We start from the raw sequence: 13506 nt of genomic DNA, 5'->3' as shown, positions 1-13506 counted from the left end.
ATATATATATATATGTATATATATGTATATATATAAATGCATGCCTCATGAAGGCTAGAAGACGGCATCTAATTCCCTGGAGGTGGAGACACAGACAGCTGTGAGCTACCAGAGATATGGGCTAAGAACAAAACCCAGGTCCTCTGCAGGAACAGTGAGTGTTCTTAACCACTGCGCCATCTCTCCAGCCCCTATTTATTTACTTTTACTAATTTATTTACTAATTTATTGGGGTTGGGAAGATTGATCAATAGGCACGAGCTTAGACTGTTCTTGAAGAGGACCCAGCCACTCACATGACCCAGCCTACCAGTCAATCTCCAGGGGGATCTGAGTTTCTATCCTTTGTGTATACTTACACTCTTGTATACAAAACCACACACACAAAACCACACACACACACACACACACACACACACACATGGAGGAGGGGGAATGGGAGAGAAAAGGAGGGAGAGAATATGCCTTAGTCAGGGTTTCTATTCCTGTACAATCATCATGATCATGAAGCAAGTTGGGGAGGAAAGGGTTTATTTGGCTTACATCCACATTGCTGTTATCACAAGGGAAGTCAGGACTGGAACTCAAGCAGGTCAGGAAGCAGGAGCTGATGCAGAGGCCATGGAGAGATGTTCCTTACTGGCTTGCTTCCCCTGGCTTGTTCAGTCTGCTCTCTTATAGAACCCAAGACTTCCAGCCCAGGGATGGCACCACCCACAAGGGGGCCCTACCCCCTTGATCACTAATTGAGAAAATGCCCCACAGCTGGATCTCCTGGAGGCACTTCTCCAACTGAAGCTCCCTTCTCTGTGATAACTCCAGCCTTTGTAAAGTTGACACACATAACCAGCCAGTAAACAGGTCTTAAATATCCTTTTTTTTTCTCACGAAGGTATACACATGACAAATTAAGCACAAAAAATAAAGTTCAACATCAACTTTCAGTAAACTCATTGTTTCCATTAGGCTACTTGACCGTTGAGCTCCCTCATTGCCTCCCCGTGCTGGGATTACAGAAGTGCCCACATGCCCAAGAGTGAGGACTGGAGTTCTTATCCCCAGCAGGCTTGGTGTTATATCCCTTAACCCAGCCCTGGGGGCTGCAGAGTCAGGCAAATTCCTGGAGCTTACTAGCCAGACAGTCTAACCAAACTGGTGACTAAGGAAGACTTCTAACAGGGATGCCTGACCTCCAAACACACACATGCACACACACACACACACACACACACAGAGACACACATGTACACACACCACACACATGCACACACACATATATACCCAGAGATGCACATGCACACATATACACACACATGCATTACACACACATGTACATATACATACCACATACACACGCGCGCACACACACACACACACACACACACACACACACACACACCAACTCCAGATGATGATGTAAGAAATTTTCTAGATTGGGTTAACTGTTGTGAGAAGATCCACCCTAAATGTGGGTGGCGTCATTCCCTAGGCTGGAAATAAGCCGGGCAAACAAGGTGAGCACGGGCATTTATCCTCTCTGCTTCCAGACTATAGGTACAATGTGACCGTCCATCTCTCAGTCCTGCCACCATAGCTGTCCACCATGGTAGACTGCTACCAGGACTGTGCCACCATGGGGGACGGTGCCCTCAAATTATGAGTCAAAGTCAACCTTTCTTCCTTTAGTTGTGCTTGTCAAGTGTTGGTCACGATGATGAGAAAACTAACCCATACTACTACCACTACTCTCCAAAGGGTGAGAGCTGAGCTTCCAGGCTTCAAAAGACCCCCTCCCTCTCTCCAGTCTCCACCAAGCCTTACCCTGCAAGGCTACAGAGAGCTGCTGTCTCTAAATGATGGCTTTTGTTCCTTTGAAAAAGAAATTGTAATGCTCAGGCTAAACCTATCTTCCTTTTAAGCAAGAAAGAGAAGAAATAACCTATGTCTTTTTTGTTACTGTTACTACAAGCATGCTCCAGGGTCACAGCACCATAAGTAAACTATTTGTAGTTTTTAAAATTGTCTTATAAAAACAATGGGCTTTATTATCCTATCTTCATACAATTTTAATTACTCTAGTTCTCCCCCTCCACTGATACCCCCATATCATGCACCAGCCAATCACAGCCCACCTTGTCTGTCTCTGTCTCTCTGTCTCTCTCTCTGTCTCTCTCTGTCTCTGTCTCTGTCTCTCTGTCTCTGTCTCTGTCTCTCTCTCTCTCTCTCTCTCTCTCACACACACACACACACACACACACACACACCAGCCAAACACAGTCTACCATATCCCACCCTCACACGCACCAGCCAATCACAGCCCACCAGAACCTATGACCCTCATGGAGTAACTCACCCTCAGGTTCCCCTGAACACAGCTCCCTCTCTGCGGTTGAGAGACTTATCTTTCAGTCAGCTATCCTCAGGTTATTATCTGTGTACCTCTTGTCTTCATGGTGCAAGAACCCCACCGAGAAGCAAATCTGCAACAATTTTATTGTTTACACGCGAACAGCCAGTTTCCCCAGCTCCTGTTATAGAAAGGCTATCATTTGTCCAGTCTAAATTTTTGACACTTTCATTAAAAATTGAACAGGTAAAGACACTTGCTGCCAGGCTGGAAGATCTGAGTACCATCCCTGGAATGAATACACATGGTGGAAGGAGAGAACTGACTCCCTCAAGTTGTCCTCTGCTGCACATGAGTGTACTTGAAGATGAACACACACACACCACACACACGCACACGTGCACACACACACACATGCATGCACACGCGCACACACACACGCACGCATGCATACACATATACACAGAGTAAAAAAAAAATGTTTTAATCTTTGACCCTAGTAGGGAAAGTGTTACAATTTAAAAGGAAAAAAATGTGAAAATGCTTTCATAGCACTTGATCATATGTTGTAGCCCAAGCCTAGAGAACAATGCTCCATGAGCTTATGTTTGTTTGCTTGTGGGATACACTAGAATCCTGTGGTGACCAACAACTAAAACTACTTCTTTGCTAATAAATAAATAAATAAATAAGTAAATTTTGTGTTTGTGTGTGTATATGTGCATGTGTGCATGTGCACATGTCGGGGGCATTTGTGTGCATACATGTGTGTTTGTGTGTATGCATGTGTGTGTATATGCAAGTGTGTGCATGTGTGCATCTGTGTGCATATGCATGCGTGTGTGTGCATGTGTGTCTGTGTGCCTGTGTGTGCATGTATGTGTGCAGGCATGTGTGTGTGCATGTGTGTGCCTGTGTGTACATGTATGTGTGTGTGCATGTGTGCATCTGTGTGCATATGCATGCATGCATGCATGTGTGTGCATGTGTGTATGTGTGTGCATGTATGTGTGCAGGCATGTTTGTGTGCCTGTGTGTACCTGTGTGTGCATGTATGTGTATGGACATGTGTGTGCATGGATACATGTGCATGCTTGCTATGATGCTATGTTTTCCACATCTGGAAAGTGGAAGAGAACTTCATAAAGTAGATGAAGTTAGATGTCACTTAGAGGTCAGTTCCAAGACTGCACTAAGGTCACCAGCGCTCCCTGGCAAGTACTTCTGCTCAGGGAGGCATCCTCACTCTGCTCATCCCCCCCGTAAAAAGAGTTCATAAAGTTTTTACACATTTCTATAAACTGAACATCCATGCCTTCTCAGAATCCATTTGTTGATACTTAACTCCCGATGTGATGGTTTTGGGATGTGAAGTCTTTGGAATGTGATTGTGTCAGATGAGCAGAAGCCTCATAAATGGGATTAGAGTTCTTATAAAAGACATCCCAGAGCGCTCTCTGGTCTCTTTCGTCATATGAGGACAGTATGAAAAGATCCCACCTATGAGCCCAGAGGCGGCGCTCACTGTAGCCTGCATAGCCTCTAGACTAAAAGAGATATGTGCTGTTGTTAAAACTACCCAGGCTAGCCTGGGCTCAGCTTAATTATTATGATATTAATGTTAAATCAGTCTGAAGAGACTAAACCATGAATTTGTTCATCTAATTCTCAGAACAACAGATACCTATATACAAAATGTAAACTATCCCAGTCTTCATACTCAAGGACATAAGTGACAGAGGTTGGATTTTAACCCACATTTCTTTTCTTTTTCCTTTCTTTCTGTTTTACTTGCTTTTGAGACAGGGTTTCACTGTAAAGTTCTGGCTGACCTGGAACTCATTATGTAAACTGGGATGGGCTCTAACTCACAGAGAGTCTGCTGCTGTCTTCTGAGTGCTAAGATTAAAGTCATGCATCTCCACACCTGGCTTTCCAGATTTCTTTATTTCAGAGCCTGGCTGTGGCCCATGATACTACAAGGGACAGTCATATAAGAGATTAGAAAGTACAGGACCATTTGCAGAAAGGACCAAAAAGACTATGTCCCACAATAATCCTTAGATGGTGTATTTACCAGGAACTAGAGGATACAACAAAATTCAAACTGAAGAGAGCTGAACCTTCTTAGCTCCCCCTTCTCCTCTCCTCCCTGAATCATGCTTCAGTAAGTCCTTTGTTACAACCATCCTTGCACATATTCAGCTCATTTGAAGAAAAACAGAATATAGAGGTGTGTTTGCTAAGAGTGGAACTAAGTGTCAAGGCAGCTCCTTAGCATAAGTAAGGCCCTGGGTTAATGATCCAGCATGGACCAAGAAAAGAAAGGAAGGAAGGAAGGAAGGAAGGAAGGAAGGGAGGGAGGAAGGGAGGGAGGAAAGAAAAAGAGGGGAATGAGAGAGCGGCTCAAATACTAGATCGTTTTGAAGAAAATGACAGTTGTCACGGATGCAGGATGGTGCTGATGTTAACTGTTGTCAACTTGACCTCTAGGAGACAGGCCTTGGCGCATCTGTTAGAGAAGTTAAGGTGAGCTTCAGATAATGTCTGTGAGGGAATTCCTTCAATATGTTCATTGATGTGGGGAAAGGTGCCTTCCTTTTATGGCCTGGACTAGTACTTGAGCAGAGGATCATAGACTATACACAGAGGAAAGAGTGGGCTGATCAATAGCGTGCAGACACTACTCACCACTCTCTCTGCTCTTGACTGTGAAGATGATGTGACCGGCTTTCACAAGCTCCTGCCTTCCCTGCTCTGATGGACCTGGAATTGTGAGCTTAAATAAACCCCTCTCCCCTAGGTTCCTTTTGCCAGGGTATTTTATCACAACACTGGGAAGCTAAGACACGGATGAAGTGGGATCTACAGAAGAGACCTACTTCCCCCAGAATGCTTTGAGGCAGACTTGTTACAGCAGCTGTCTCTGAGCCTGTCTTCCAGGAATGCCTGTCACCCTGGACCTGTCACCCTACAACTGACCATCTCCAGAAATCATCCCCACACCGGGATGCGACCTTGATGTCCACTAACCTGTGATGGCATAGGCAGGTCGAAAGAACACCAAAGAAATGAAAAGCAGACAGACCTCTTGAAACCACGGGTAGCGAAACTAGGCCTTGGCAGGTACCATGGTTCTGCTGGGCATCAGGATACCAGCTTCCTGCAAGACCGCTTGCATAAGTAAATATTTTGAGCAGGTTTTTATATCTACAGAAGTAGAGCTCAGAGAGAAGAAAATCAATATTGGCACTATTGATAAAGAAGGCTAAACATCATTAACTCAAAACAATCATTATCGTCCACGGCAAACATTGAGAGAGCCTGAAACAGAGAAACCATTCTCCCAGTTGGATGTTGCCTCGGCTTCTGCCGATGCTTCCTATGCTGAGTGCCGAAAGAAGAGACTGAACTGATGCATACAGCAAAATGCAAAAAGGCAAAAAAAAAAAGGGAAAAAATTTACATGATTGAAAACCATGTCTAAAAGCCATGTCTGAAGATATATTGTGATTTTTGTAGCAGTTGTGTTATTTTTGGTTTGTTTTTCGTTATTTGATTTTATTTTTGTTATTTGGTATCTGAAATATGTTTACAAAAAGGAGATCTGTTATTTACCTCTTGTCGATTTGTTCACAGGCTCAAGAATGTGTTACACACTAATAAAGTGCTACACCAGCCTAGCTCTTATGTCTCCTCCTCCTTCGTTTAAGCTAAACAGATTGTATATCAGAGGAGTAAAGAAGTTTCTGAACAATTTGTGGAGCTGAGAACTGAACCCAATATCCAGATTTCCATACAAAAAAAAGTTAAAGCTGGCATCACTATATACCAAGACTGGACAGATGTGTAATCATGGGCATGGGGATGGCTGGACAGGCACATGGCCTCATTCCTGGGTTTTCTGCCCTCCTTCAGATGTTGTAGGGAGTAAAGAGACAAGATCCCTGAATTGCATTTAACCTCATGTTTTAAATAAAACAGTTAAATAAACAGCCCTCAGAGCGTACTGTCCCGCTGGACAGGAATCTCTTGAGCCACTGGGATGGCTGCCAGTGAGTGGCCGGCTAGTTGTAGCGCCAGCTAGGAGTTACTGTTCTCTTCAGGCACTCAGACACCAGGAGCCACGTTGGGTGTTGGCTTTCTCTAGCCAGCACTATCTCCTTTAGTCAGACTGCCCTCTGTACTAGATGAAGTGGAGAGGGAATTCCTAGCCACCCACTCACTGGGAGCCACAAAACCCAACTCTCATCCTGGAGGCCTTGGGGTGGATGGAACACGGCTCCCTTTTACCTACCTGAGCACAGTAGCTGACTATCGGGAAACTGCCTGTGGCCTCCACACATTGCCCCACTATTTACACAGCTGATGGAAGTTTGCCCTCATTGAGGAATTTGGCTCTAGAGGATTCCCCTTAAAATTCCCAAAGGGCCTATTCACCCGTCCACACACCTACACAGATGCCTGTGGAGATAGCGACAGTGGGGTTCATTTCTAACTTCCTCTGTACAGGACTGGAATTCTACACGTTTATTTAAAAGGAGGGGGTTGGAGCAGCACTAAGGGGGGACTACATAACCCAGCATTATAGGAGGTATTTTTGAGAAGTATTTTCAGCAAAGTCAACAACCCCCTTGTCCTACCACTCAGACATTCCTTGGCTTCATCCAACAGCCTAAACTCTGCCCTCCTTCCTCGCAGGCACCCAGCTGAGCCAGATGAGACTCCCAGCAGCTAGGAACCTTTCAAAAGCAGAGAAAGAAACACTCAAGGAGAAGAGAGAGGCGGAGGGCTGAAAGTTCTGCACCTTTAATAATGTAGAGCCCACCGACTCTCGCAGAAGAAAATACCAAGCCCACGGTTTTACCGTGACACAGCACAGAGATCAGACAGACTCGAAGTTTCTTGAAGCCTTTTATGCTTTTTCTTTCCAGATAAGGATCAGTTTTTACTCTTTGCTAAGTTGCTAAGATGTGTTAAAATGGCAGCTCACTATTAATTTTCCCGTCTCTCCTTGCTGACTGGCAGCCGGGCTTGGCAGCAGTAAGACCTGCTTTTGCTGGCAGTGAATGCCTCTTTCACTGGGAAGCTGCTCAGCAAACAGCCCTGCATTTGAGAAGGAGGCACACACAAGACGTAACTATATCCAGAATGTTCCCTTTCTTAATTTCCTTCCCTTACCCTAGGTCCCCCCCTAGTCTAAATAATGAATGATATTATGTTGCTAAATAAATTCCACTCAAATACACTCAATGCAAAGGATATTTCTTAAAGGAGGGGAGTGGGAGGGGAGCAGATGCAATGTGCCGTCTTGTGTGTCTCCTACTTTCCTGTTTCTGAGGAGACAAGAGTATAATCTCAAGGTCAAGGGCTTAGGTTTTTATGACAAACTCTGAGTTTGACCAATTCTGCTAAATAAACGGTCATGTCACTTTCTTTCCATATCATTATTTATGTAGTTTTCTTATTTATAAAGGGGAGGGGGCGCAGGTACTTCTAAACCTCTGATGTGCTTGGGAAGATTAATGTTCCATGTCTTAAATCATATCTACAAGCACTTCAAGGTCATAGCATCTCTTTGCTAGGTCATGAATGTGCTTCTCCAAAACCAAGTGTTGGAGACAGGATTGCTTTGTAGTATTCCTAGTCTCACCTTGCAGAAGAAGTTACCCGGGAGAGTATGTAACCATCTGGTCAGTTACAATGGGAGCCATGGGGAGCAGGAGCGTGGGTTCCTTACAGAGGGGAGAGTTCAGCCTTCCTTCGCTTGTGTCTTGCCCACCGACTCTCTTATCATCAGATGACCCAAAAATGCCCTTCTTAGATGCCACTAACTTGATGTTGAACTTCTCAGTCTCTAGAACTGGGAGTCAATACATTGGTGTTTACTGCAAACTGCCCAGGCTAGGGTTTTCTGCGTAAAGCAGACTAAGGCACTGTTACTGGCTCCTCCCTCTCAGCACTGTTAGATCGAAGGCAGACCATGCAAGACTAGAGATAAAAGTCATATACAGAGAGTTCTAAACTGTGAGTGGACTTGAAACAAATGAAAGTCAATATAGTCCTTTAAGGAAAAAAAAAGTCTAGGTATAGTACAACACATGATCATTTGTAGGAGGTGGGGAAATGTTCTTTTTCAAATACTTGATAATAAGCAGGCTTTATTTGAGAAATTAGATAAAGAGTTAAACTAGAAGATGCATTTATATGACAGAGAATGTCCTCTTTTGGAGACTCATAATTAAACACTTATGAATTAAAATCTCTGAGAAATCCTGCAGGCACTGGATCACACACAGTCACACAGGTTCTTGTAAGCCCCGCCTGCCCAGGAACCAGGTAACTTCCTGGATGCTGGGAGTTGTAGTTCTTGAAAAACAGCAAAGTCTCATAGAAAAGTACGCTGGCCTATAGGTTTGCCTTTATAAGCCCCTGCAAAGTGTGCTTCGAGGCTGTTCTCAGTTGGGAAATCCTAGAGAACGGTCCTGACCAAAGTTCATCCCTTGGTCAGTATTTAATATTTAATAAAGCTTGCTTTAAATTTGGCCCAAAAATAGCTTTGCGCAGTGGCAGTATCGTAGCCAATGAGGTTTATCCGAGGCGCGATTATTGCTAATTGAAAACTTTTCCCAAATTTGGCTCAAAATGGTGGAGTTGTGTTTTTGTTTGTTTTTTTGTTTGTTTTCTGGTAAATCTCGTGATTATCAGTTCTCATCAAGGAAACCTAACTCATTTTGTGTAGCTGAAAGCACCCTAAGATACTAGGGCATTTAATCTCATCTATATATAAACATGTTTTGGAATTAGTTCCACACAACACACTTAGGTTGTGGCTCAGTTAAGCAGCATCTGCAGAGCGTGGAACACTATGAAAAGTGACTCTTAGCATCCTCTAAAGCCCACTGTTCTATGCCAACAGGAGCTGCTGTGCGGTGAATAGTTATCAAACCTTGTCATCATCAGCATCTTAGCATCCCCTAAAGCCCACTGTTCTATGCTAACAGGATGCTGTGTGGTGAATAGTTATCAAATTTTGTCATCACCAGCATCTTCTGGAAGACTTGTGAAATGAAGACTGCTGAGCCTCATGCCAAGGTTTCTCATCCAGCAAACTAGGAAGGAGAGAATTCACATGGTGGAAATCCTGCTCACGGGGCCCAGTTACTCTTGGGAGCTGTTGCAGGGGGCTTAGATCGTAAGCATAAAAGATAACTGCTTAATTTCTGTTTCCACATCCAGACCCTGACCTTAGCTTCAGCTGTCTCTAGTCCCAGAGTATCTGATGCCTCTTTCTGGCCTTTGTGGACACCAGTCCCATACATGGTGCATTGACATTCATACAGGCAAAACAGAAAATAAGATATATCTTTTTTAAAAAATTATCATTTTCATATAATTTAGAAATTTAGAACTGAAATCTAGAGAGGCACAGTGTCTTAGTCAGGGTTTCTATTCCTGCACAAACATGACCAAGAAGCAAGTTGGGGAGAAAAGGTTGATTCAGCTTACTATTCCACACTGCTATTCATCACCAAAGGATGTCAGGACTGGAACTCAAGCAGGGCAGGAAGCAGGAGCTGATGCAGAGGCCATGGAGGGAAGTTTCTTACTGACTTGCTTCCTCTGGCTTGCTTTCTTATAGAGCCCAGGACTACCAGCCTAGGGATGGCACCACCCACAATGGGCCCTACCCCCTTGATCACTAATTGAGAAAATGCCCCACAGCTGGATCTCATGGAGGCATTTTCTCACCTGAAGTTCCTTTCTCTGTGATGACTCCAGCCTGTGTCAAGTTGACACACAAAACCAGCCAGTACACACAGTGTCTTCTTTTTTTTTTAAATTATTTTTCCCCTTCCCTTTCTCCCTCTTGCTCCTCACCCCACCCCACTCGCTCTGCTAGCTGCTGTCTATGTTACATAAGGCTGTCCATAGAAAACATCCTATCTCTCCAGGCTCTGAACTCCACAAAAACAACTTCTCCCAAGAAAGGGAAGTTGTTAGGACTTACTGTATGTATAAACTGAGTTCTCCACCATTATCCACCATGTCAGTAGGATTTTATGAATGTGTGACCTTAGGTTTTAAAAGGAGAACATGAACATTAACAATGATTTAAACTGGCCATGAGTGTCAGCCTTTCAGAGAGTGCTAGTGAGGAATCTGGTAGATGGACATAAGGATATAGGATGCTCAGAACTCTATGTGAGAGCCTCCTTGACTGGGCTGCTCACCGTACCTCTGGGAAACAGAAATAAACAGCGCTTGTGAATAGAGCTCCCCTGCTCTGGGACATGTTAGCTTTCACTGGCTGATTTCCCAGGCTTCTTGGCAGCTTTTGCCAACAGAACCCAGCATCCTTCGATGAGACTTAAACACCACCGACCAGTGTAGAATGATTGGTGCCAGCCTTTGCTCCCTAGAAGTGTAGGATTTTTCTGGATCAGAAGCGAAGACCAGCACAAGTTAGATAAATTTCCGAATTTACTTCTTTTGTTTACCATTGAAGGGCCACCTAGTATGCTCTGAGTCTTTGAGAGAGATCAGCGGTCCAGAGATTAAGTAAGAAATGTCTGTCCTCTCTAGAGATGTGATGGAGCACGCAGAATACTCAGGGCACAATAGTTAACAGGAAGCAGGGCATTGTGGGAAATAAGGCAGTAGCCTGCTGTGATGTACTTTCCAGAGGTGACACTTCAGATGGGTGTTAATGGAATGCTAGAGGGAATAGGAGAGATTCTATCCAGTGTGAAGGAGCATGGTTAGTTCAGAGAAGAGTAAGAAAATTGACAATTAAGATATGCTGGAGGAAACAGCTAGGGCTAAGATTTAGAATGGATTTGGGAAATGGAAGGTTCTTTGTGCCCAAGAGACGTAAAGACCCTAGGGCAGCACAGATTCCCAAAGGGTGAGTCGTCTTACACAGTGTTCAATCTGAACACATCTGTTCAAGCCTTTGGTGAAGGAATGGTTAAGCTCAGTGATAAATGCATCCAGCCTAAGCCATCACCTGTGTCCAGCTCAGCTATTTTATCGATGAGAGGACAAAGAAAACCAGCCCCTCTCTGTCTGACATGGCGCACTACTCCCCGACTGTCTCCATCTGTGTGTCTGTTACTTACAACAAAATGTGCTTGAGACCGGGAAGTTGATAGAGGTTTTTGTTGTTATTTCATGGTTGTAAGGACTAAGGGGTGTAAGGTCATGGTGCTGACAGCTCCCTAGCATCTGGCAAGGACCACTTACTGCAAACATAGTGAGCCAGGACAAGGCTGCTGGCTTTGCTTTCTCTTTCTCTCCTTGAAAAGCCTTTAATACCACAATGGGGGCCCACCTTCATGACTTTATCTATCTTTGATTACCTCCCAGAGGCTCCACCTCCAGATATTGCTAATATCTCACTGCGGGGAGTCTCTAACACAAGAATTCTGAGTGTCCCACTCTCACCATTGCTCCCTCACCCACGGGTTTCCACTTTGTCTTAAATTCTCACCTCTCCGTTGCAATCTTGCATCATCAAAGCCACCATCTTCAGAAAAGCCTCAAAATCTGGTTGTTTGGTGCCCACAGGATCTTAGCAGTTGAGAATCTTTCTCATATATCTTTGTGTGCTTCTGTGGTTTGGCTTATGGGAGACTAAAGTTCTCGTTGCCCAGCAGAGTTGCCCAGCAGAGCGTAGCCCGAGAGCTACCTCCTCATCAAAACCTTCTTCATTCTTCTCGCCTCTGATTACGCCCCACCCCGAGCCCGGGCCGTAGGAACATCCCAGTAAACTCTGTCAATTCTGCATTATTTTTTAGGCTACCTATGTGAAGTCTGGTGTATCTTAGCTGGCTGGAAGGAAAATAAGGAAGAAGAGAGGGAAGTGGCTTTGCTTTTGAGTAGATGTGGTAAATGATGCCTAGACAAGAATTGGGTATGCAAAGACAGATGGGGCCACTGTGGGATGTATTGTAAAGGACAGCTTTTACAATGTCTCTGAAGTTCTTCTACACTGTGGCCTCCTATCAAGAAAGGAACCTCGAACTCTGCCTCAGGGGATCTCAGGTGGTGTTCTTATAACCAAGAGAATCCTGTAGAGGCCATGCTACAAAGCCTGAGGTAGCTGTTTGTATCAGGAGATGCCAGGAAACTTCTCCCTTGTTCTCTAGGGATCCCTGCTCTTGGAGCGGTGGGGCCATCATACGTGATAAGCAGTCACCCAGAGTATGGTGAGACTCTGAGAGATAGGTCCAGCTGAGCTCACACTTCTAGCTGTCCCTATCACGGTCCTAAGTGTGTCCTCTCATCCAGCCCAGTGACAACTATCAGTATCAGGAAGAGAAGAAACATGACTCAAGTGGTTTGCTTAATGTCTTCCCATCAGAATCCGTAGGTGCTGCTTTAAGTGGCTAAATTTGTAGATGATTTGTTCTCTAGCAGTTAATACTGGGAAATCTAGGGAATGGGTTCCTGATCCTGCCTATTAATCCTAATGCTCATTGGTCTTCTGAAAAAGTCAAAAAAAAAAAAAAAATCACTCACCAATTCAAAATTAGAGCTGAGACATTCCCACTCCTCCTCTCCCCAAAATGCTGGTGGGGTCTGGGATGTAGCTCACTAGAGTGCTCCCCTAGCACTCTGAAAGCCCAGGAGTCCATCCCAACACTACATAAAAGTGGTATGGCATGGCAGTGCATGCCTCCAGCCCCAGGGCTTGGAGAGAGAGGCACAGGGATTAGAAGCTTGCGTTAGCCTTGGCTACGTACAGCAGCTTGAGGTCAGCCTGGGCTTTAGACTGTGTCTCAAAATAAAATAAAAGCAAACAAATCAACAAGTACTTTTTGAGAACCATCAGTTGACTTAGGCCCTGACTGTAAATACTAGAGCAGAAGTGGTTTTGGGGGGCCCAGAGCAGCAAAGGGGTGTATTCCTCATCTGACCAGGAGCAGCCACCCATTTTAGGTTGCAGATGGTAAAGGTGCTTGTGAAAGCACAGAGCCTATCAGAGGAAAGAATAGATTCATGACAGCTAGAAAGCTTTAAAGGTAGAGACTCCATGAATACACGTTGCCTGAATTGACTGAATCCGGGGACTGACTGTCAGCAATGTCGATGGCTTTGCTTACACCCAAGGGTCACAGGTGCCACAGTCTGATGCAATTTTGATCTACTCTCCC

At 44.6% G+C, this 13506-nt stretch overlaps 1 non-coding gene across 1 annotated transcript; it reads left to right on the top strand.

Moving 5' to 3' along the window:
* The first annotated feature begins 8902 nt into the window (after positions 1 to 8902).
* LOC116094459 lies at positions 8903 to 9040 on the top strand. The gene has a single exon (XR_004120123.1). It is a non-coding gene; the product is annotated as a U4 spliceosomal RNA (small nuclear RNA).
* The last annotated feature ends 4466 nt before the right edge of the window (positions 9041 to 13506 follow it).

The sequence above is a fragment of the Mastomys coucha genome, unplaced genomic scaffold (assembly GCF_008632895.1).
Source record: "Mastomys coucha isolate ucsf_1 unplaced genomic scaffold, UCSF_Mcou_1 pScaffold16, whole genome shotgun sequence".
NCBI classification, from domain to species: domain Eukaryota; kingdom Metazoa; phylum Chordata; class Mammalia; order Rodentia; family Muridae; genus Mastomys; species Mastomys coucha.
The sequence above is the reverse complement of the archived record's forward strand: the minus strand, read 5'-3'. Positions and strand labels throughout refer to the sequence as shown.